The sequence below is a fragment of the Nyctereutes procyonoides genome, unplaced genomic scaffold (genome assembly GCF_905146905.1).
Source record: "Nyctereutes procyonoides isolate TBG_1078 unplaced genomic scaffold, NYPRO_anot_genome, whole genome shotgun sequence".
Taxonomy (NCBI): domain Eukaryota; kingdom Metazoa; phylum Chordata; class Mammalia; order Carnivora; family Canidae; genus Nyctereutes; species Nyctereutes procyonoides.
This window is the reverse complement of record NW_026575046.1, coordinates 34,754,838-34,781,437: the sequence shown is the minus strand read 5'-3', so window position 1 is coordinate 34,781,437 and position 26,600 is coordinate 34,754,838. Positions and strand designations below refer to the sequence as shown.

At 40.8% G+C, this 26,600-nt stretch overlaps 1 protein-coding gene across 2 annotated transcripts in view; it reads right to left on the bottom strand.

The window, feature by feature from the left end:
* Positions 1-26,600, bottom strand: part of SGCD (sarcoglycan delta) — a 909,403-nt gene that overhangs the window by 71,116 nt on the left and 811,687 nt on the right. The window lies entirely within an intron of this gene.

Here is a 26,600-nt window from a genome sequence, read left to right as displayed (position 1 = left end):
TTCCCACCCTCTTCCCTGCTTGCTGCTTCTCTATTCAGAATCTCTCCTACACATCAAGTTGGAATATGCTTTCCAGAAACAGCTCTGATGACATCATCTGACTGCCAACAGAGAGGAGGAAACTCCACATTTTCAGTCTGCATGGTCAGGTCTTCCATGTCCTATCTCATTCACTGTTTCAGTATCATTCTTTTCTTATGATCCAGAGACTAGGCTTCCTACTTCCATCTTCTTGGAGATCCAAATTCCACTCTTTTCCATAACCGACTCCAATGCCACCTTTGCCACAACTCTGTCCCCGAATTTTCTTGCCTTGTTTGAGCTTTCTAAATATATTATTGGTCCCTCCTATTCCTTTCTGGTATGGTGACTGCTTTTTCTGAACAATTTCTTTCTTTGGTACGGTGGCTGGGATTTCCATTTTGTGAATTCCACACTGCCTTGCATAGAGAAGGTGATAAATCCATAAACGTGTGTCACTTCATCCAAACAAGCCTGAGGAGAGCTATCACTCAATAAAGATTTGAATACCAAATATCTATTTGTGCCAGAACTGTGCTAACAATAGCAAACCTTTCAAAATAATTATCAACACAATTCAAGGCTGAAACATTCTGTAGTGAGGAGTTGAGTGTATGAGTGTGCGTGTGTGCATGCTGGGGGCACTGGGAACGGCTGGGAGGGGATGTCAGCAGAATTTTTCAAGCTTCCTATAGTGGCTGAATCACTCTCTTCTGGTCACTAATGTGCTGAAATGCACATCTGGGAATTAGTCTTGTAATGATGATGGCTATCACCTTTCTTCCCTCTGTTAGGCAGCAAAACGGTGATCAGGTTGGGATGGGTAGGACCCAAAGTCCCCAGCGCTAAGTGAATGACATGTTTCTCCTGTGCTGGACCAGCCTTGAGTTCGTATCAGCACAACCTGTCAGCAAATAGCGATTTATGACACACGCTGATGCAGAGGGGACGGAGGGTCACTGAATGGAAGTGTTATATATTCTCCTGGCTGGGGCTGCCTGTTTTACCAGATACATTATCTCTGTCTTCTTCAATGCGCAGCTTTGATAACAGTGACATTTTGGGTCCATTCTAAGTTGAGGGAAGAGAGAGCTATTCAGTTCAGTGAAATAATGCCAGCACAAGTTGGATTTTCTACCTCCAATAAACAGCCCACCACCCTCTCTTTGTTCTGTTTCATGATCATTGCTAAATGGTGTTTAAAGAGGAAAAGAAAACAACATGGAATGAAAAGATGGAAAGCAAGGAAAGTTTGTTCCTATGTCTTTTTAATTCTGACTTCCAGATTTCCTCAATCCAGATCTGAGGCCGTTCTGTAGTCCCTGAGACCCAATCCCACCTGCCCCACACCCTGGGGTACTCAAATATTAATTCTTCTTGCTAGGTAGGGGGATAAGGTGGGGGAACATGGCAAGGTGCCATAGCCACGTAAGGTGCTACATTGTGTGGGTTTCCTGAAATCTCATCTCTGTGTTCCTTGGCCTCTGGGCATCCCTGCCTTTCCTATTAATCTGCCTTCTCTCTTTGTCACAGGAACATGTTTCTCTAAATCCATTATTCCTCTGTGAGCCAGCTCCTAGGAAACTGTTGCATTGTCTGGGGAGGTGTGAGCACATCTGGAGCTGCTGATTGCTGGAGCAGGTATCTCTGATGGACGGTCCCTGCAAAGAGCTGCCTGGAGTGTGGGATATCTTTAAAAATGGGACTGCCCCCAGAAGGAAACAGACACGTTAATAAATCACAGCCACAGTTGTTAAATCCTGACAGAGGTTCACAATGAGAAGAAGAAATGGTCAGTTTTAAGGACTGGTCCTGGGAAGTCCTTCAGATCAAATTCCCTAAAGCATAGCTAAGCAGAGATTTAAGAAAAGCCATCCCCACTTACTCAGAGGAGTTAATTAAATTTGTTAATCTCGAAGCACCATGCTTATATCGCTCAGTGAATCTAAAGCAAATTGAGTGATCAGCTAGTGCTTTGTCCCCTGGACACTCATAAACCCGTTAGCAACTGGGTAAGCTTTGTGTCAAGAATGGTGGCTGCTGTGTGTTCAGCAGGGATGCTGTTTCAGGATGAAGACAGCTGAGGACCGCTGGTATTTAAGATACGAGCCTGAGTAGACAGACTATCAGCATTCTCCTGACAAATGAGGCAGTGTCCGTGCTAAATACACCAGCAACTCTGGCTTCTGTGAGGGCCGGCAGGCAAATGAGGACAAAGGTAGGAGTAAAGTTCCCTTGCAGATTATCATAATCCTGATTTTCTCTGGGTATATGCCTTATGGAGATGCTGAGAGAAGAGTTCATCACAGAAGGAGTAGTCAAGGGCAGCCCTCGTGGCTCAGGGGTTTAGCGCCGCCTTCAGCCCAGGGCGTGATCCTGGAGACCCGGGATCGAGTCCCACGTCGGGCTCCCTGCATGGAGCCTGCTTCTCCCTCTGCCTGTGTCTCTGCCTCTTTCTCTCTCTCCTCTCTGTGTTGCTTGAATAAATAAAATCTTAAAAAAAATTATTAAAAAAAAAGAGTAGTCAAGCCTAGTGGTCCTTGGACTCAGACAAGCCTGGGTCCAAATGGCAGCTGAGCCATTTACTTACAGCATGACCTTAAAAAGCTCCTTCAGCTCGCAGTTTTCTTATCAGTGAAATTGGGATACAAATGGTGCCTCTGAGAATTGTTTTAAAGATGCAGTGTTTTGTACGGTGCTTAGTGTAGAGTGGCCACTATTCTTAGCAATTTGTGGAAGAGTAATCTTCTTTCTAAAGTGTTTTTCAGGGGATCCCTGGGTGGCTCAGCAGTTTAGCACCCACTCCTGGCCCAGGGCGTGATCCTGGAGTCCTGGATCATCTTGCATCGGGCTCCCTGCATGGAGCCTGCTTCTCCCTCTGCCTATGTCTCTGCCTCTGTGTCTCTCTGTGTCTCTCATGAATAAATAAATAAAATCTTAAAAAAATAGTGTTTTTCATCCATGTGGAAGAAAAGATGTGCAAGTTAAGCCTCATGGCATAAAAGAACGTCAGCCCAGCTTGACTTCACTTTCGTGAGCATCCATTAAGTAGCTAATGTGGAAACTGGTTACTGCCAGACACTAAAGTCAATGACAATATCCCTGTTGTCTCCCCAGCTGTACTAGAAACTTCTTGACGAGGGACATATGCACCATGGAAACAAGAGGGTTCCGAGGCAGCACGCAAGCAGGCTGGCAGTTCAGTAGACATGGAAATACCAAAATTCCTAGGAGCTACACAACCAAGCACAAAGATATTCATAGGGAGTGCTAATGGCTTTTTTCTCTCCAACCATGCCACAGCATGCTTGGTCAAATGTTTGGGAAACCACAAATATGTTCTTTGTGACAACATACCCAACTCTGCTTCCCTGTAAGGAAGAAGCAGAAGAAACAGAGGATTCATGGACAGGAGAACACCAGTGACTTGCTAGCTCATACCTCCCACCCTTGGTGTCCTCTCTACTGTCTTCCATCTCTCCGTTTTCATTGCTGTTCACAGGTGGAGCTCTAACTTGTCTCTACTACAGTTGCCCTTGGCCGAGTAGCCCATTCCAGTTCTGATGCAGCCCTTCACCTCACTCCGGCGTGTTAGGGTGGTTGTCTCCACTGCAGCACCCACTTCCTGCAGCACATGGCCTTTGCTTTAATGGCTTTTTAAAATTCCACTTGCAGGGTTTGACCATGTCTACTCTTTTGAGAAACATTTTTTTCTTTTCTGGCTTCTGTAACTTAACTCCTCTGTCAGCTCCTTTTAAGTGTATGTATGTCTTTTTTCACCCTTTGTTCTTCTCCGGAGATGTCATCCACTGCAGCCCCGCCTTCTCTCTTCTGCCCTTCTGTTCTATTGCTTACTGAGTATTTTTATTCATCCGACCCTCTGTTCCTTCAAAGAAAACTAAAAACTGAAGTTATTCCACTTTAAGCCCCAACCATCCCCAATCTTCTTATTTCTCTTAGAACATTCTGATAATTCTTTTAGGCTTTACACCTTAGAATGATATTATTCATACGATATGATTACTAGGTCCCAGACACTGGTTGGTGTGAATGAGGCATGGACTGTCTCTGTCTCTCTCTGGCCCACTAGGAGGGAAAGGAACGTTTCAGTATGGATACACACACAGAAACATAATTGCAATGATTGTATTAAAGACTGGAACTAGTTTGAGGCTTCAGAGTAGCTGTACAGGAGGAAATGATGTCTAAATTCAGACTCAGGGGCATCTGGGTGGCTCAGTTGTTGAGCATCTACCTTTGGCTCAGGTTGTGAGTCTTAACTCAGGTGTGTATGAGCCCAAAGCTGATACTTGTGCAGGTGTTTTGGTGCTTCGTAAGTGGCTGGCTTTGTTCTTGTTAATTTTCAGGGAGTTGGCTTTTTTGGTTGAGTAAAGACATTTGGACCCACGTCAGGCATGATGAAATATGTTCTGAAGAGGTTCTATAATTTAGCAAAATATAATTCTGTCCATATGATTGCCTATCTCCTTTCTTAGGGTTAACTGCACCAGCTGGTTCTGATTAATTCTCCTTTGTTTATCTTGCATTCAACAAGTATTTAGTGAAAAACTATTATGTGTTAGGCACTGTGTTAGACACTCTTGGTAAAAAAGAAAGTAGGGCAGCCCCGGTGGCGCAGTGGTTTAGTGCCGCCTGCAGCCCGGGGTGTGATCCTGGAGACCCGGGATCGAGTCCTGCGTTGGGCTCCCTGCGTGGAGCCTGCTTCTCTCTCTGCCTCCTTCTCTCTCTGCCTGTGTCTCTGCCTCTCTTTCACTTCCTCTGAATGAATAAATAAATAAATAAATCTTAAAAAAAAAAAAAAAGAAAGTAGCCCTGCCTTTATGGTGCTTTTGGCTCACCAAAAGGGGGATACAAAGATGAGTAAAACATGCCTAAAAGTGAATGTGTAAGAGGAAATAGAAGTAAATGCTATGGAGGAGAAATGTAGGGGCTGTAAAAGTTTAAGACACAGGGTGGAGTATAAGGAGGGGATGCTTAAGCTCAGTACGGAATTTAGTTAGGCAAAAGGAAGGGAATCTTGAAGTGTTCAGTAGGAAGAACTGTGTCTGTTTCATGAGCTTACGTAGCTTATTGAGTCAATCAAACCTTACAGAATGAAGATATTCAGGTATTTCCTACAGTCCCCTGTGGTTCCTTTACTAGATGTAAACTTCTCTATATACTGGGCAGAAATGCTTTTGAGACTTGTGCTTAACTGTCATTCACTCAGATGCCCCCACTCCCTGCTATCAGGGAAACACAAATAGAATCGTGCCTTTTCTTTCTATATTTTATCACAGGCTTTGGCACTTACCTCCTGCACTGAAATGTGTCAATTGTTTTAATACCTTTTGACTTTTTGGGATTCTAAATTAAACCTATGTAAATGTGTGCTGTGAGGAGGATCCCCAGGGAAGGGAAGGACTTTAAACACCCATTAATCCACCACGTGCATGTGTACATTCTGTGTCAATGCTTTAGAGACACTTGGCATTGATAATGCACCCCAAGTCATTAAGTGTTGTCAAGAGTAAAACTAAGCTTCCCCCAGACCATGATCCCTGATAACTCAAAGCCACAGAGACCCCAGCCCGTGCTGGTCAAATGATGTCCTCTCTTTTCACAGTTGGACATGCTGGTTTCTTCCTTCATCTCCCATTAGTTTTTTGCCTAGTACTTTAACATTCCATGCCCATGTCTTGGTCACTGCGCCAAAACTCTAAAAAGTAGCTCTGGTATAGCCTGAAGATACTGCCTTTTTGGCAGAAGCTGAAAAGATTTCTGCATTTATGCAGATTGATTTTGGAGAACAGGGGTGAAACAAAAGTCAACAATTTTTTCTCGTTTACTATTCCAGCATAAGTGTTTGCTACAGAGTTCTTTGTTGCTACTGGCCCACACTTGAAGCTATTCAACATGTACACTTGTACAGATGCCTTCCAAAATTTTATTTTAGGAATTTCCATGGGCCCATTCCATGGGCCCATGGAAGCAGATAGAAGGAAGATAGAAATTCTCATAGAATTTCCTATGAGAAAACATAGCATTTTATTTCTCAATGGGAAGGGATCTACAAACTTACAACTTAAGTGTTTCGTGTCATTATAACTGTGGTGCTGCATCTGTTTCTGACACCTGTTTTTGACTGACATTTCACAATTATCTTTTCTTTTTTTTAAAATTACATATCCTTGAATAAATTGGCAACGTGTGTCATATTTGATCCTCAGTAAGTAAAGTCCTGGGAAATGTACCAGAGAGAAAATGCACCTAGCTTTTCACTCTTTTTATATATACTTTAAGCAGGTTTTCATTAAATCCAGTTGCAGGAAACATGTTATTTTAGCTACAGTGAACTCCTTCATTATGCAAGCCCTCAATTAAATAAAAGCCTGCTGAGATTATATTTTCACCCTCGTGACAGCATTTGCTTTGGCTACTTTATTTGAGGCAATCCATTTTCAGGTGGACAGCTTAGAACTAGAATATTTTTCATCAGTAATCCCAAATTGAGAAATAAATCAAGAACATGGATAACAGTCAAACATTAAAAACATCACTGCAATGATTAATATTGTAGTGCTTCCTTTATTTTATGATTCTGTTTGCTCTCCCCCATCATCTATAGGTTAAAATCCAAATTTATTACCATGGCATTCAATTCTTTGCATCATCCATTCCTAGCGTATCCCTCCAGCACAGTCTCTGATTGTTCCTTGTCCCAAATGCTCTGTTGACATTATCATCACACTTCTCTCATACCATCCAAGTACTTTCATGTCTCCAGGCTCTACCAAGTGCTGCTACCTCACCCTGTTGGATGGCTCTCACCTCTTTCTAGTGACTTCTTACTCATCTTTGAGACCCAGGACAGTCCATCTGTGTTGTTTTGGTACCTTTTAGATAGGCCTATTACAAAACTGGCTTTCACATTTAGTAGGTGATGTATTCATTGAGTTGGAGACTATTATTTATTCATCTTTGCATTCTGAATATCCACGCATATGTTGACTTGGTTGAGAGAATGAAGTACAGGACTCTAAAACACCAAAAGCCTTCTGAAACCCAAAGAGTGCATTTCAACCTGGATTTTCTTACTTAATGGTGTTAGCACACCCATTTTGCAAATGAGAAAACAGAAAGCCAGAGAGGGCAAATCCCTGGTCAAAGTGGCAGGCTCATGACTGTCTTAGTCTAATGTGAAGATTCTAATAGTTATAGCAGGCTGGCATGTGAGTAGAATATAAGGTATGGATTAAAAGTTTTAAGAGGTGGTCTAGTACCAAGAAGTATCCAGGCCTGGAAATCGGGATATTTCATTTCCAGTACTAAGCACTCCTCTTCGCTGTGGGACTTGAGGTAGGCCACTCTCTCTATCTGGGCCTGGACTTGCCTGTTCAAAACATGACAGGACTGGACCTGGTAGTTTCCATGGGCCACCTGCATCTTCAACTCATATGAATTCTCCTTCCTGAATGGTTCCTCCCTATTTATAGCCTACAGAATGTTTGTCAAGAAGAAACCGGCTTCACACTGAACAACTCCTAATTCCAGATTAAATATGTGTGGCAATACTAAAAACAAAAAATCTTAGCACTTGCTCTGTAATTTATCTTAGGGAAGGAATTTTCTTTGGGAAAATACTTTGATATGAAATCGAGGGAAAGACAAGACCTCAAGGGTGCAGGTCCATGGGAACTTGAGTTACCAAGAGTATAATTAAACTGATCAATAGGCATCAGTATTCAGAGAGTTGGGTGTGGGGAGTAGAGGGTAGAGAGAGCAGAAAGAAGGAAAGAGAGGGAGAAAGCAGATAGATAGAAGGAAGATAGAGACACCATGAGATGTGGTCTGGGGACTTTTGGGAAAAAGAATATTCACGTATTATTGAATTTTAGTGTGTTTTGCTTTCTTAAAATTTTGGTAAAATCTGTACATACCAGAGCCATGTATGAGTAGTATTTTTGGTGAAAATTAAATGAAAAATGCTGAGATCCAAATTTAAACCACACAGATTATGTGTGTTATGACACAGAAAACTTAAGCAGGATGGGGAGATGCCCTTTCAGAGTATGTGGTATGCAGGTCATGCATTGCTCAAGGGTGACAAATGTGCATGCATATGTGGAGGGGCAATTCAAATCCTAGGCATCTAAGTTTGTGCACTTAAAATTTTCCAATACATGGCAGTAAGTGTTTTGTCCTAAAAAAAAAAAAAAAATCACCATATTAGGGGCAGCCCAGGTGGCTCAGTGGTTTAGCGCCGCCTTCAGCCCAGGGTGTGATCCTGGAGGGCCAGGATCGAGTCCCACATCGGGTTCCCTGCATGGAGCCTGCTTCTCCCTCTGCTTGTGTCTCTGTCTCTGTCTCTCTCTCTGTGTCTCTCATGAATAAATAAATAAATACATCAAAAAATAACACTGTTAAAGAATCACCATATTATGACAATTTTCTGACAGATGAATGTGACATGAAGAAGGGGCACCTTTTTCTAATCTGCACAACACTGTATGGTCTATTGGTGGTACTCAGTCTTAAACCAAATATATTCATAGAACAGGAGTTCAAAATCAGAGGTGATCAGAGGTCATCAGGACACTTGGCAGGACCTTAGGATGGACATTACATTTTGCTTAGACCGTCAAAAGGAGTTTTTGCAATAATCGTTCTTAAGTAGATATTACAGCTATTACATTAATTTTAGCAAACCTCCAAGTAGCATATTGACAAAGCGGTACTAGGTACATCAACAGAAACTTTCTACACTGTTCTCTATTATACGTACATATTTGCTTCAACTTTTACATGAATAAGAGCTAGAAGAAAAATTGGTGTGTCCAACATGGCACTGGCATTCCACAGAATTATCCAGGGGTGTGATCAAGGCTGTAACATGGAAATTGTGGGTTGCCCAGGTGTGGAAGATACTTCAGTGTCTTTCTCCCATCCCCAATTAAAATGTGAATAGGGCATAACGGCTCCCTCTGTGCTTTTTCTGCATTTGGAGGACAGAGAAAGAATTCTCAATTGCTTGCATACATTTTCCTTTTACTGCTTGGTTTACAAGCAATCATATCACCCCACACAAACTATAATTTCCTCTTTGTTATCTTTGCTTCCTTCAGACAAACATGATTCACTGAAGAAATAATAATGAACCATTACCTTTGATGTAACGGCTGCCTGCACTGTCAAGATGGGAGTGTGCCAAGACTGGAGATTAATGCAGTATTAAGGAAGGCAATGTAAATTCCACTTCTGGATGATGTGAGCATCCTGCAGTCTACTGTTTACTTTTCATATACTTATCTAAAACCTTGGGCTATTCTTTGTTTTTTGGCACCGTAGTATATAGAAACCAAACTATTAGAAGGTCAGCTGTAAACTATTATCTAATAGTTAACTGTAAGAACTTCTTCAATTCCAGTAATTGTTATAATCATTAGTTTCTTTATTCATTCTCTCATTCACACCCATCCTTCCATCTCTCCACCTACTCACTTATTCAGCAAACATTTATTGATTATCCGCTAATGGGCAAGGCAATGTTTCAGTTTGTAATACTCAGAACATGCACAGCAATGAGGGCACATGATATAGGACCTGTCCTCTTGGAACTCAGTGCTCAACCTTGGCTACACTCTGGAATCATCAGGCATGTTCTAAACAAGACCAACATTTAAGTGGCACCTCTAGAGAATCTGATTTAATTTTTCTGGGATGGCAAATAGGAGTCAGGATTATTTTTTGAACTTCTCAGGTGGTTTTAATATGAAGCAAAGGCTGAAGATCACTGGTTTAGAGTTCACAACTCAGGCAGACAAAGAATAAATAAGTGAACCAAATAATAACAATTACATGAAACAAAAGGCCGTGAAGAGTGGTGCTTTATGCTTTCTGATTAGTTCTAACAAATCTCCATTCTGAGATAAAGGTCAAGGGTTGGTAGACTGTGACTGAAAAGTAAATTTTGTTGATCTGTGTCTTCTAACATTTTTTCCATGGTGGGGTTGTGTTTGTAATAGACATTTCCCTTGTGGTAGATTTTCAGTGAGGCAATGGACAGAAAGCTAAACCTTCAGCTTTTTTTTACTGTGTCAAGTTACTTTTCCTGATCAGAAAATCTGAAAGCCTTCTTAAATGAATCCAGTTGAAGACATGAGAAATAGAATATGGACATTGAAATTTCTTTTGTCCCCTGAGAGCAGATTCCTTTTAAAAAATTAATTAAGGGCAGCCCGGGTGGCCCAGCGGTTTAGCGCTGCCTTCAGCCCAGGGCCTGATCCTAGAGACGGGGGATGGAGTCCCACAATGGGCTCCCTGTGTGGAGCCTGCTTCTCCCTCTGCCTGTGTCTCTGTCTCTGTCTCTCTGTGTGTGTGTGTGTGTGTGTGTGTGTGATGAATAAATAAATAAAATCTTTACAAAAAATAAAAATAAAATAATTTGAGAGAGAGAGAGAGAGAGAGAGAGAGAGAGAGAGAGAGAGAAGGCAGAGGGTAAGAATCTTCAAGCAGACTCCCTGCTGAGTGGGGAGTCTGATGTGGGGCTCGATCTCACAACCCATAAGATCATTACCTGAGCCAAAACTGAGTCAGATGCTTAACCAACTAAGCCACCCAGGCATCCCAAGAGAGCAAATTCCTTTTGCATGGTAGTATGGTTTAGCAGGAAGAGTATAAAGTCAGGCAAAAGTGAGATTGTTTTTTCTGGCTCCCTGAACACCTTTGTATAAGACCCTTGCACTGCTGTGAGTTTCCAGTCCCTTATCCATAAACTGGGGATGATTACGGAGTTCCCTCTCAGAGGTGCTTCTGATGTGAAGACTAAATGAGATAAGACACACAAAGGAGCTAGGCTGGTTCTAGGCATAGGAATGTGCTCCAACAAAGCTGATCCCTTAGCTTGGGTATTCAAGGTTTCGCCTTATAGACAATAAGTTCTATGAGGGCAAAGATCATATCTGTCTTGGTCCTCATGATATCCCTAGCACCTATGTCCAATGCACAGCAGGCATTTGAATATTTGTAGAAGGAATAAATTCATGTGAGTTATAGTTATGTAGCCTAGTAGGTCCAGGTAGAAACCTAGATAGCGAAGTATCCAGATTCTAGTAGCAAATGTCATCTCAAAAACTCCTGAATGAGTTCAACTTGGGAAACAGCACCCTAAGCCTGCTTCCCATTGTCCTGTTTAAAGGTGGTATCCCCAGATCTTAGCAAGTTTTTCTGCTGGGACTTGGAAGTGTTGGCCAACCGAAGGATCAACATTGCTCAAGGCTAATGCCCTTCAACTCCCTGGAGTAGGGCTACTCCAGAGAACACACAGAAATAGCATTTCAACCCATGTGCTATTCACCTATTAGACCTCATTAGCAGTCTCTGGTCAGGTGATGCCAGCCCTTTGAAAAATACTGCTGAGGTTTGCTTTTCACAGCCACAGGGGTTTCTAACTATTATTACCAAAGAGAATTAATTCTACTAAAAAAAATCACAGCAACCACTCTGTCTTACAGGTTCATCAGGGCTGGAAATGGGTTGCTGGTAAGAGGCAAGTGTTCAATGACAGCAGCCTATGGTGATGAGATAAAAATCCACATAAGCCATGTGAAAAATAGGGACCCATTCTGGCTTTCAGCAAAAAGGAAACACTAGACCTTAAAAGAGCGCAATTTAATGGAAGAGCGAAACCTTTATGAATATAAAAAATAAGGGGCAAGGTCTAGTATGATACAAAAGAGTTAATGTGAAAAATTAAAAAAGAAACCTCATTAGGATTTCATGTGTCATTTCATTCTCCTGCTGGGGTTAGGAGTGAGCCATTGATTCCTAGTGGCATTCAACAACCATGATGAAAGGTAAGCAGATGAGGTTTCTTGTTTCTGGGGTTTTCTGTCTGGTGTGTCCTCCAGGGAAGCTGGTTAAACCTTTGTCTTTTTTCTAGAAATGACTGAAGAAGTTAGGAGGGGGTGTATTTTGATCAGTATAGTGTGAGAGTTAGTGGATTTTTTTTTTTTTTTTGAGAGAGAGAGAGAGTGTGAGTGTGTGAAGGGGGAGAGACAAAGGGAAGTGGACAGAATCTCAGACTCCCCACTGAGCACAGAGCCCCCTACATAGGGCAGGGGAGAGGGGGGGCCTCCATCTCAGTACCCAGATATAATGACCTGAGCCAAAACCAAGAGTCAGAAGCTTAACTGACTGAACCACCCAGGCGCCCCAAGAGTTAGTGGATTTTAAAACATGTTGATATGTAAGCACTAGTGTTTTTTGTTTTTAAAGAATGCTTCTACCCCTTTCCCTCACCATATTGCAACTAAATTCAGAAAAAGTTCAAAAGCTATTTGTGGTTTGAGTACTTAAAACATTCATCTTTTCACCCAAAACCACAACACTTACCACTTTATCAATGTCTATGTAGTGCAAAGTCTCAGTTTTCCCTTCTTTTTTTTTTAAAGACACACACACACACACACACACACAGAGAGAGAGAGAGAGAGAGAGAGAGAAACAGAGACAGAGACACAGGCAGAGACACAGGCAGAGACACAGGCAGAGACACAGGCAGAGGGAGGAGCAGGCTCCATGCAAGAAGCCTGACGTGGGACTTGATCCCAGGTCTCCAGGATCACGCCCTGGGCTGAAGGCAGGTGCTAAACCACTGAGCCATCCGGGCTGTCCACAGTTTTCCTTTCTTTAGGGTAAGGTTTGCCTCTCTCATGCCTTCATTAAATGGAAAGTGGCTTTGCTTTAAGAAAACTTCAAAAGATGGGTTAAGGTTCACTATTAATACTAGTGAAGGGATGCCTGGGTGGCTCAGTGTTTGAACATCTGCCTTTGGCTCAGGTTGTGATCCTGTGGTCCTGGGATCGAATCCTACATTCAGGGTCCCTGCTTCTCCCTTTGCCTATGTCTCTGCCTTTCTCTCTGTGCCTCTCATGAATAAATAAATAAAATCTTAAAAAAATACTGGTCAATTTGAATGCCTCACCCTTTTATTGTTTTGATTATATTGACTGGTACAGAATAAGCTATTAACCCACGGCTGACCAATATCTCTGGGAGGCAAAAGACACAGAAAAATTATCCCTTCACTGGGACAGATCTCTTGGCCATAATCAAGAATGGGTAATAATCTGTTGCTTTAACAACAAAGTCCCCCAAACTATCATCTGAGCCTTACCTTCTAGTTGTTGGTTGAAGTTGTTTATATATGTCATGCTATTTGGTTTTCACAAGTCCTTCTGAGGGTGGTGCTGTCCCTATCCCCCTGTTCGCTAATAAGGGAACTGAAATAGAGTTTTTTTTTTTTTTTATGATAGTCACAGAGAGAGAGAGAGAGAGAGAGAGAGAGAGAGGCAGAGACACAGGCAGAGGGAGAAGCAGGCTCCATGCACCGGGAGCCCGACGTGGGATTCGATCCGGGGTCTCCAGGATCGCGCCCTGGGCCAAAGGCAGGCGCCAAACTGCTGCGCCACCCAGGGATCCCCGAAATAGAGGTTTTAAACCTTTCCCAGAGGCATACCTTAGCAGGTGACAAAAGTGGGATCTAAGGTCCAACAGTCAGGCTCTAGAGTTCTGTCCCTAAACTTCACTCCATTACTGCTGCCAGTGTGAGAGATTATGCCCAGAGACTAAAACCTCAAAATCTCACTGAGCTCTAAAAAAAGGTAAGGTCTATTCATTATGCCAAACAGAGGGGTGGTGTATATTAACCCCCAGTCTCCTCATCTATACAACTCCACCTGCCCCACTTCAGGGAGTTTTAAGGGAGTATTTATGAAAATGCTTTGAAATTTACAAAGTACCACAAAGACTCTGAAGAATCTGAATTGTTCTCCAAACACCCATATTACAAGGGAAAACAAAAGGGATCCAATCAATGTTGGTCACAGACTCTGTCCTTCAAGGTTATATTCAAGGTCAGCTCACTGAGTACAGCTTTTAAACAGAATTTAATGTAATGAGAGGTCCCTGGTAAAATCACATCCATGAGCCATACTTTGAAGCCTGAGTCTTAGACTCTTGACATAAGAGCAGATCTGAAAGGGCATATAGTTAAAATCTTCCTTCTGATGGATGACACACCTCTTTAATAGGGTATGACAGTCCCCCTCACCTTGAGTCTCTCAGTGGTGAGGAGCTCATGACTATTAAGGAAGATAATTCACCACTTCAGACAATTAGAAAGAAACTTTCTTATATTGCACTATCTCACTTTGGGCTCTGCTGCCCTCACTCCTTAGGCATTCTAGGTCATCAGAATAAATTGCAAAAATCTCTTTTTGTAAGAATACCACATCTTGCACAAAGAGAGGAAGACTGTGCCTTTACTTGTTCACTTAATTTAGTCAGTGTATGACTCAAGCTATAATATTATTATGTGACAAGAGGCAAAATCTACCTTCCATGGATCCTTCTCGAAGAAATGACTTCTAGCTTGAGAATGAGCCACTGAAGTACTGAATGCACTGTAATAGCCCCTCAAGTGCCAAGAGGGGGATGTGTCCAACCCATTATTGTTGTGTCTCACAAATGGTCTTCAGTGCACAGCCCAGTCATTTGCAGGGGTGGGTAATCAGTGGCCTGATGCCCCCTGCTCTCCATTTTAATCCCACTTGTCAAGCACATTTTCTACAGACATTTGCTCTCAAAGGATGAAGGGTATTTTCCTCATTTCCCAAAGAGCCTTCCATGAGGACCACAGGGAGAACCAAAAACTAATAGACAGATGCATCTTGTTAAGAAGGGTGTCAACACTTTCCTTTAATCAGTACATAGTCAATATTCTCCATCATGAATAACTAATAAGTTTCTGAACTCCTTTCCTCAGATGTCACTGTGAAAATCTATCTGAGGAATGTCATCTGCACTTAATGAAGGGACAAGCATTATAATTAAGTTTTAAGCTATTTCTTCAGCATGAAGCTGCCACGAAGTGTGAAATGACTATAATTCACATTTTTAAGACCCTGAATTTATTAGCATCTATGTTCTATTCAAGGTTAGGGGTATGGTGCTTGGACTGTCAAAAGATGCAAATTGCTCTGTGCTGTTATTCTGGACTAAGTGTGCCTGAGCTCAGATGCCAGGCAAGGAAAATAATCATTCATGACTCAGGCTGTATTTTTGAAAAAAACTCAAAGACCTGGAAACTCATTTCCCTTTGTGAATAGGAAGTGACGATGACATGCATAACTGGGTGAAAGAAGACTTCACATTCTTCTATGAATTATAATAACCGTGGTTGAGAAAACGAATAGGAACTGCAGGCCAGGGGCTTCAAGTTAAGCACAGTTCTGCTGGCTTATGACTACAGTATAGCCTATGGGTGAAAAAGGAATCTAAAGTTTTGAAACTGCCTGTAAGAGAAAGAGGAATGAATTATTTTCTTTTGGAAATGACTTAGCCTGGCTAGAAGAAAGAAAGGCATGGGATAATAAGAGTCTTCTGAGACTTTGATGGCTCTCCTTGACAAACCAATGTGAAGGAAGCAATCACTCATGTGTTTGCTGGCTGAGCACATACTTTTGGAGAGAATAAATTTATAAGGATCCATCTAACCTAAACCTCTCTGTGGTTGTGGGCCATGGGCAAACGTGGAAGACCTCTCAGCCAGTAAATCCTAAAAGGAAGGAGCATAGGGTCTATGTGTGTTTGTAACAGTAAGCCATATGAACCAGAGGGCATACCCAAAAGAGTTTCTTTAGGAAGTGCAGTTTAAGCTGAGACTGGCAATGTGATTATGTGGAAAGAGAGTACAAAGAATGTTTCCAGACAGGGGAGCAATAAGGCTCTAAGTGAAGATTTCAAGGGACTCGGGAGGACACGAAGAAAAGGGAGAATGGAAGAAGCCTACAAATGGAGGAGACAGGACTTCTGACTGGACTCAACACACAGACTACCTATGTTTCTCCCTGAAATGCTAATGCGATGATGATGAAAGGACCTCAGAAAGGCACAGACCTGCATGAGGACAAAGAAAAAGAGAAGCCACGCAGGTAGAAGCAAGATGCTGACAAAGTTTTGGAAGTCGAAAAGCAAGCAACCAACAGTGACTTCATTAGCAGATGATAGAAAAGTGAAAGCTAAGAGCCCGTGGCTTTGGTGAAGACCAAACCAAAAGCAAACTCCAGCTGCATAATACTCACCAGGTGCAGGGACAGAAACAAGCTAGCGCTTCTGGGGCTCAGAAAGTCTGGTGTAACTGCAATCAGAAGACTGGTTGAGGTCTCCATGGGAAAGTGTGGATACTCCTAGGCTGCTTCTCCAGTGTATATACCCAGTGGCCAGGACACCCTTACTGTCATGGACTACATGTTTGTGTCCTCTTTTCTCTCCCTCCCACCCCCATTCACATGTTGAAATCCTAATCCTCAATGTGATGGTAATAGGAAGTGTGGCCTTTGGGAGGTGAGCAGGTGAAGCCCTCATGAATGACATAAATACTCTTATAAAAGAGATGCCACAGTTCCCTAGCTGCTTCTGTCATGTGAACACACAGCAAGAAGATGGCTGTCTACAAACAGGAAGCAGACCCTCAACAGGAACCTGCCGGCACCTTGATCTCGGATTTCCCAGCCTCTAGAAATGTGAAAAATAAATTTCTGTTGTTTATCAGTCATCCAGTCTATGATATTCTATTATAGCAGCACAAACAGACTAGGATGCTCACTAGGGAAGAACTGAATACTGCGCTCTGTGAGACAAAGACAGCTAAGGGTGGCAGTGTTAGCTTGAAAATAGGGAATTAAGTGAAAACCTACATATTAAAGAAGTCCTTATAGGCTCAGCCTGAACATACTGGCCTCCAGATTCATCCCTAATAAGGGATTAGGACACTAATCAGTATCCTGAGGAAACTGACTATTTCAACAGAAAGGGTATACAGATTCTCATATTTGGAGTCACCCACCTTAAAATTCCAGCCTGACCATCCTACCTTGAAGCCCGCCATTCAATAAGCCTCATTCATGCACACAAATGTGCCAAAAGATTCTAGGTACTTTACTCTTAAAAATAGACATCTCAGAATCACCAGCCATTTGAAAAAGTAGCAATCAAAAATCTAGAGACCTGAATTATAATTCAAAAACACAGAGAACAGAAGAAATTTCAATCACTAATATAATCAAAAAGTAGAGAGAAGATAACACATCTGTGAAATTAATACAGTGTGTTATAGAAGGGAACCACTATAGAATAAAGTATGTTTAAAAATTGAAATGTGAGAGCAGGGATTACAAGTTCAATGGGAGAAATGGCCAACAGAGAGGAGAAGAGCAGAGGGAGAAACAAAAATGAGAAAAGATTGGAAGGGGAGCAAGGGTGATGGGAAATGAGAAGTCGGGACATCACCCAGGACCACACCAATGATTGTAGGTTACTTGTGAGTGCTTTGGTTTGGGAATTTTATTCTCAAGCCAATGGGAGCCACCAATGTGACATTTGGCCCAAGGTCACCCATAGTCAATGGCCAGGAAATTCAGTGAGGGCCTAGCATTGTTTCTGAGATCTGATGGTCTCTATCTCATTTCTATTCTATTCTAACATACTGGAGTAAGAAAAAAATGATATACACTGGCTGATTTTTGTTTTTAAATTATGATTCACTTCTAGCTCTCAACTTATTTCAGGTAAAAACTGTTGTCATCTTGTTCCTTTCTACTCCCATTACTCTTTGTTTTGAAAAGGTTATAATTGGAATAAAACAAGGCTGGCTTCAAGCCAAAATCATGAAGGGTGTAATTAAGCAAGATTTTCTGTCTATGCATCCAGCAGGGCCATCCTACTGAGGGGGGAAAAATGAGAGATTCAAAAGCAATTGTGTGTTTTTCAAGAATAATAGAACAATCTACCCCACACACTTTACATAATAAATGGCAGCTGCTGACATTTTAATCAAGATAAAAACAATAATAAAGTCACAGTGCTCCTCCGGAGGCAGAAGGTAGTCCCAACTCAGGAATTTTGGCAAACATACCCACATGCCCATTTTGTTTTACAAGACTGAGAGGTTAGCGCATAATTTATGATATCATGCCTTCCCTGACAACATGGATAAAAACGCAATTTTATCCTCTCCCTCTCCATTATGAGTTTATATTTTGAATAATTTTTTTCACATTTGAGACCCTCTGTTAGAAATTAATTTAAAGGATATAAATTTAATTTTTAAGTAAAAGCTACTTGTCCTACATAATGTTAATGATGTGTCTGTCACCTTGCCTTTCTCCAGTTCAGATGAAAATGGGCCAGCCATGAGGGACGATCACTTAGGCACTAAGGTACCTCACTGCACATGGCTGATGGCTTTAGCTTTCAGAGATAGTCTAGCAATTATTTGGAGAGACATTTAAAATGTTTTGGTTATTAAGGAATTTCCTCCTATATTTTGTTGGTCTAAAATATTACAAATCTAGGAACACTTTTGGGATGTATGTTTAAAGCATCAGGTCTGGATTATACTTTCAATCAATGCTAGCTCAAGACGTACAGAGAAACTAAATCACTAATAGCAGTTGCCTGATGATAGATTCTGAAAGCACTTTTTTTTTTCCTTTTGATCATACTCAATGGTTCCTACAAGATGCAGAGGGCATGACTCACACAGCCTTTGAAGCCTGGCAGTCAGCTAAGATGTTGTGACTGGCATAACACCTTATGTTGCAGGCTGCACAATTTATAAATTGCATTCATCAGTGAAAGCAAATGGCATTTCCTTATTGTTCTTACCTGACTTAATTTTTCTCTCAAACTTATCCTTATGGATTGTTAGGAAAAACTAAATTTATTGTGGCATCCTCTCTGTGATCAAAAACTTTTAACTTTCTCATGAGGATAAACAATTACCTTCTCCCTCTTTATGATATCATAACAGACATGGGAGGGATGGGGGTTTTGTAACATCCTGGTGACAGGAACAAAGAAAGTTCCGATTCCAGGAAATGTTGTCTTGATTGTCATCAGGCTAGCAGCCCATACTTCTAAGTCCTCCATGGGTGAATTCTGGTTATTTCTCACTGTGCTCACTTAGCAGCCACTGAGTCCGGTCTGAATGCTGTTTGTGGCATCTGAGGTCTGGGTATGTTTCCCCCTGCACCCCCAAATTGGACCATCTGCTTTGCAGCCCTCAGCCCCACTGCAGGGAAGCTGCCCAGGAGCCTGCCAGCCTGCACCACCATCAGTTAACCATCTGCATTGCTCAACAGACACCACATGATTCTTTCCTGCATCCGCAGGAAAATCCCCCACAACCTGCCCTGCCCTGCCAGAGGCTGAGGAAGATTTGACAGTGCTGACCCAAGTCCCCTCTTCCTCTCTAGCCACATGACAGTTCACCCTGCAAGTTGGTTTCCTCCTAGAATCCCAAATGAAAATGCATGATGACTCTTTGCTTCCGACTTTCCTTGAAATCTGATTGGTTTCTCCACTCCGTGACTCAGATAATAAAGGTCATCAGGCTGTAAATTTTACCACTTGCTTTCCCTGAATTTTCTATCTTCTTCCTACAATTTACCAGAGACTAGAAGACATGGGTTTTTAACTTCCTCTCCCTATCCAAGTAGGACTTCCTCTATGTCCTGGACTCCTTGTCTCCCAGGACGTTATTCTCCATTTATCCCTCCCTGGCTTCTAATGGTAGAATTACACCATACAGAGGAGAGGCCTGTGGGACACAGAGGTTTGGTAGCTTTACAATATAATCTCTATCACATTTGTAAGATATGACCAAGGCCAAGGCAAAGCTGGAAATACCTCTAATACTGCAGTATTCCTTTTCCTTTACCCCCTTTTTTTTCCCTCCTGTATGCTAAGAGAACCACTTCTTTAAGCACTAGCCTGTGGCTTTCAGATATCTGTATTTTTTTCTGGGCTGGCAGTGCAGCGTGAGTGAAGGGTTATAGCACAGTCACTAGTGTCACTGGCAAAATGGGAAAATGGAGGAAACACAATGACCACTCAAGGCATGAAGCTTAGGCACTGTCTTCCAGTCTAAGGATAGAATATCCTGTTAGATAAAATATCATCATCTTTTTATATAAAATGTTAACGATAGATAGAGGTACACAACAGCTTTTTGGTTTTGCCCTTCACCCAAAAAAATTGTCGGTCACCAAACTTTTTATGGGCTAATGACGTTGAAAACTCTGGGAACTCCTGTCTGAGGACTGGAGCCCCATGAAAATGAGCTGCTTGTTCCTCCCATGAGCTAACATTTGTTGAGTTAATGTCCACTGAGCTTTCCCCATGTTCTAGGCACTGGGCAAGGAGAGCTTGGGCGACTTGCCCAAGTTCACAAGGCAAATAGGCTTTGGGACCAAATTCAAACCCAGTACAGGACACCTTCAAAGCATGGCTCTTGATCACTATGGGCATTGCTTCATGACTCTTTTATTTTGGAAGGCCCTTGAATATCTGTGATATTATCAGGCCACTATACATTTTCATTTTCCCTTTGAATCGCTTCAATATTCATGCTCTATGATCAAATAATTATGAGTCTCATACATGCAAAATAAACTAAAAACCTGAGTCTACGTGGCATTGGAGGTAGAAGAGAGGGGAGATAGTTATAGAACATGTCTGCAAAATACTGAAAAAGAGAAAATTTAAAGATTTCTTTCACAGTGGTATTGCCTCATATACCAAGCACCCACCCATAGCTAAGGAACACCTCTCTCCCCACTCTCTCTGTCTCTTTCAATCTCTCTGTATGTATATATACGTAAAATATGTGTGTATATATGTTTTAATATATGTGCATTATGCATGTGTACATATATGTAAAATATATTTGCATAAAATGATATAAATATACTTATATGATTAAAAAATTAACTGCCTCTTCAATATTTTTGCTATTGTGACTGTTAAGGGGGGCAAGGGAAAAGAGAAGTATTACCAAGCCTCTAACTGAACTGTGATGCTCTGACAGACTATTCTGGTAGCTTCAATTTATGAATCACTGAGAATCATGTAGTTAGTTGGCTGCAACCATTTAAAAATAAAACTAAAGAAATAAATTCATTTTTGTCAACTTGGAAGTGCTGTCTAATCCTTGTTTTCTTATGATATACACTGACTTTAAATCTCACACATTCTCAAAGGAGTTCAGATTAGTATCTATCCATTAAGAAAAAAATCCTATAGAATATTCAAGTGCATATTGGGAATACCAGCTACATCTTCAAATCTTTCTGCTTTATTATTAAAACTCTGGTAATGTTGTGGGCATAAACATCCCAAAGTATCAAAGAAATGCCTATTTATTTGAGGCTATAGAATGGGTTTGATATTAGTGACTCTTTAGGTTCTGAATTATGTACTGAACTTTGAAGCTTGTAACAATCAGTCTTGTGTGATCATATTTGAGATTCCTTTCACATAATTTATTAAAGGACACAATTGTCACAAGGAAATTACAGAACCTTATTTTTGTAAATGACATGGTAGTATTTTTGGGAGCTGTAGAAATACATTGGCCTATTTGTCTTTACATTAAGTGGACCTAGAGAATCATGCTTTTTTAATTTTAAGGCCCCCTTCTTTTAATTCTAAGAAAAAAAAAACTTACTGTTTTTTCTTTCATCTTGCAACTGAAATGTCCCTTCCTTTGGCCAGTCTTACCTAACCCTTATCATTTATTATATACCACCCTGTATTTTGGGGTGCCTATCTTCTTCTCCTTAACTATAAATTAGTTGAGTACTCATTCATTTATTTCTATATTCCAAGTATTTAGCACATGCCTCAACTCCTACCAAGTGTCAAAACAACAACAACAACAACAACAACAACAACAACCTGGCAAACAGTTTCTGAGCTGTGATTAAATGGAAATCAGGTCACAACCCTTGTCATAACTGTATGTAGAGGAAGAACATGTCTGCACATTAGCTGATGAAGAATTCTTTTATAAAGGCCATTTGGGTTCTTGCTCTTCTGTGGTTCCTTCCAAGATTTTAGTGATATCTAGAGGAACAGAGTTGGTTATCTGTGTTCAGTGGTCTATGTAACTTTCTCCCATTTTTTACATTTCCCATGGCATATGTCTGGGAAATAAGATTTCACAGTCTATTTCCTATTCTTGTAGGATCAGAATCTTACAGGGAAGCTTCACAGTTGAAAAGAATCCTTACAGCAAGGTAGGCATTCAGAAATAGCTTTTGTTCTTACAGAAAATACATATGCAAAACTAAATGGCCTATTTCCTGTCTCAGATCATGCACTGCCTCAGATCAGGGATTTTTCCATTTGTCTTTATATACAGACACCGGGAAAAAGAAATAATGAACAAGTGAACATTTAATATATTCAGATTGTGAATTTCAGATTGTGAATTTATTAAAATCCAGTTTCTATTCTAAAGTAGTTTTTCTTATTTCAAGAGATATTCATAGTGCCTGGTCGATGTTTTCAGTAGAGTCTTGAATCTAGAGCAACATGTCATTATTTCAGAATTGTCCTGCAGGGAGAGTCAACAAACTGCCCAAGTTGGATGTTGGGCTCAGACCTTGCTAAACACTCATTATTTGTCTAGAGAGAAGCAACTCTCTTTTGTGATTTTCAACTTAACCCTGGATTATTTACAAACATCTTAAGCAAACACTGTGAATACAGTAACTATAGTAACTCTGAAAAGGAAAGCAGTGAACCAAAACTCAAACTCTAGCAGAGAGGAAGCTACCACTCTTTGAGCTGAGGATTGAGATTTTCTAGGAAGATGTGTTGAAGGCCTAAAATTAGCTTCTCATTAACAAGCAAACAAAAAACTAGAGAACAAACAAAAGCCCTTTAATAGCCAAAACAGACATTGGAAGAAACAAGTTATCCCAACAGAGAAGGTCTCTGAAATAGATGTTATTTTCCATTTTCCATAGTTTGTTTTTTTGGGTAAGTGAAGGACATGGATGGATTTAAATTTTGCTCGTTCATTGCAGAAGATGGTTTATGTATAAATAACCTGTAGTCTTTTAACTCAATTTTGCTTCCTATTGAGAAGTAAGACCAAGAAAATCTGGGTATGGAACATTATTAAAAAAAAAAAAAAAACACCTCTTATTACAAACATTCCAACCTAACTGCATTGGGAGTTTTAAAGATCCATTAATTAATGTCTCAACCAACAACTTTTCTGTTAAACATCTTTTTTTTTAATACATATTTTCTAGATCTGTAAGGCATTCATGTGATTACACCCTTTTAAGCAGATCTTAGATAAAATATTTTAGGGCTATGATGTTAATTCTTTAGTTTTGACAAATATACCATGGCTATGTAAAATGTTACCATCAGAAATACCAGGTCAAGTGTATGGGGGAATAATTGGTATGATTGCAATTCTTCTTTTAATCTAAAATTATTTTAAAATAAAAGGTAAAATAATGTCAGGGGATTAGCTGTTTGGAGCCTCAAGTGACCTAGCTTTTTACTGACATCAGGGCTCCAGGATTAGCTTAAGGCCTCATGGTGTATTGGCTGTAGTCTTCTGTCTCCAAGCTCGATATTCTCCCACCTCTGTCTACTGCTAATGACGAGTGAACTACTTCTGCTTCACCTAAGCAGCTCATTCAGTGCTACCTGCTGGCACAAATCCAGGGATCTCCCTAAATTTATTCTACTTTCCTAAGACTAGAAGATACATGGGCACAAATGTGCTAGAACAGTAAAACTGATCTAACTGTAAAGCCAGAGGCTAGAAGACGTAGTCACCAGGTTCATTACCTATTTATTCAATATCCAAGGTCAATACCATTTAATTGCACAGAATAAAATGTGACACCATGAGTTGACAAATGTGAACCATCCACAGATGCACTGATCTGGGATAATGTATCAACTATGTTTGATTACCCTTCAATTGGTGGGAGATCCTCCACAAAGTGCCATTAAAATAAAAAAATCATAAGGATAAAGGGGCTAATTATCACAGTCTCAGTTCAGGCTATCAACCATCAACTTGCTAGGGGCAAAGACAAAGTCAGTTGTAGAATTATGTATTACAGTGTTTTTATGGTTCCTATAAGAAAATTTTATTTCTAGTTTCTATAGAAAATACCTACATCTTTAGAATAAACAATGGAAATGCAGCAATGACCAGTGGTCCTTATTTTGTTGCACTCAGACTTAGGAGATTCACTTGTAAATTTTGGAGATTCAGCTTTTTTAGGGCAAGGTCCTGGGGATTTCCATAGGGTCTACAGAGGAACATCATTATGGCTATAGAGTAATATGAGCAAATCATCTCTTCTTATTTTTTCATAATATGGATATCTAAAGTGGGCTGAGCGGATGCTTGGAGAGTTGTATTTTTGTTTGTTTGATGTGGGCTGGGTTTGGTTTTATACACAGATTTAGTTTTCTGTTTATTTTTTAAAAAGATTTTATTTATTTGACAGAGAGAAAAAAAGCACAAGCAGAGGGAGTGGGAGAGGGAGAAGCAGACTCCCTACTGAGCAGGGAGCCGATTTGGGACTTTATCCCAGGACCCTGGGATCATGACCTGAGCTGAAGGCAGATGCTTAACTAACTGAGCGACCTAGGGGCCTCTAGTTTTCTGTTTAAAGCAAAGTTATCCTAAATTCTTGACTCTTAAACTTTCCTGGTCTTCTAGGTAATGGAGAGCTTGCTCCATGGGGTGGGAGGTAACTGTATTATTTTTAGAGGTCAGTTTATTTCATTTTTAATTTATTGGTATTTTTTAAAATTTATTTTTAAAAATCATTTATTTTAGAGAGTGGGGAGGTGGAGGAACAGATGGAGAGGGACAAACAGACTCCTTGCTGAGTGCCCTCAATGTGGGGCTGGATTTCACCACTCCGGGATCATGACCTGAGTTCAAATCAAGCATTGGACGTTTAAACTACTGGGCCACCCAGGAGCCCCTAGGTCAGCTTCTTTTAGAGAGCATTTTTCTTTGGACTAATCAGGACTAACTACTGATTAGTTGTATTATAAAGAACCCTGCTCCCAAGGAGGTCTGTGAAAAGGAAGAGAACCAGGCCACATATTAGCTTGTCTCAAAAGGGCTCTCACATCATACATATGAGGATTCACCACAATCTCAGAGAATAAGCTTGCTCTTGGAATCCTAAAATACACGTTTCCTTTGGTGGAATTGCTGAAAAGATTCCAGCTTTAGTGCCTAATATGAAATAAAGGATCTAGCTGACAGAGTGGCAGGTAACTTCTGGCAGGTAGTAGCCCTGAGATGGAAGCAGCTGTTCTAGGGAAAAGTAAAGCTTTGCAATGTGGCATATAATGTGAAAACTATAGCCCACTGTATATGGGATTTTGATAAGAAAATGCTCTCTTTTTCCACCAATTATCATCTTCTTTTAGCCCTATTTATTTCCCTATATTTATAAAGACTTACAGGCTTAGCAAGAATGTCAGGGGCTTCGTAATGAGGTGATAATAGTCCCCACTTACTGAGCGTGTGCTTCTGTTTAGGGAAACACAAACTCCAACATAGCTGTTGCTGTTTTAGCAAGACACAGATCTCAGGGCCGCGTCTCAGAAGAGTAGATACAGCTTGTGTAATACAAACACATTTGCTAATGTTTGATGTCTGCTATTAAACATTCAATGTTATTTATGATGATTTATGATTGGTTTTAGTTAAAAGAACTACAAGAAATGAAGAAAGCCATTATTCACTGAGTTCTTCATGGCTCTGAGCGAGGTAGGGAAGCTAAAGGGACTCCATTATAGAGTGGCTCCATCTCTGCTAGGCCCCATTTCTGAATAAGTCAAAGCAGCTAACTTCTCACTTCAAGGGGGAAGCTAGAAAGTTAATCATTCTTTGAGTTTTGTCCTAGGTTCCAAACACCTAAGAACTCCTAAGAAGAGCCAGATCCCAAACATTTCCCAGGACATTAGCTTCCAACAAACCTCAGCTGACACTGGCATCAATGCTCCCTATATTGTGGAGTAACACCTGTTGTTTACCTGACACTTGCCTTTGATCAGAACCTGCTCTGGATTCCTGGAGGAACACATACCCTAGACCCCTTTCCAATATTAGCCCTCAACCCCAAGTCATGTCGAAACTCATTCTCTTTCCTTTCTGGGTCTCTCCCAGACACTCTGTTTGCTATTTTATGTTGCTCATGCTATTCAGTAAATTATGCTTTCCCTCTCCTGGCTTGCATTTGATTTCTATCCTGCATAAAGCCAAGGACCCTCTCAGCTGGTCTTGCAGGAGCCCCCACTGGGTCCCAGTCTGCCTGCATCATAAGTATATAGCAAAAAATAGTTATATTAGTGTCAACATACCATATTTTTAAATGTATCTCCTTTTTGGAACCAAGGATGGTCCTTTGGTGGCTGGAGTGGTTTTTAGGCCTGTTTGTCTGTATGTATCTATTGTTCTTTTTTGTTTTCCTTAGTTGTTGGTACTAAATATACAGCATCTCAGAGTCCTTTTCTGCTAAAGGCAGTACAATTATGGATATTTGAAGATTAACACCAGTACATGGAATATCCACAGAAAGTAGCTCTAATACCTTAATACTTCAACTGATAGAGAGCTTGTTATATACAAACAAAAATCTGTATAGTATTTAGACTTTAGTTTCTTG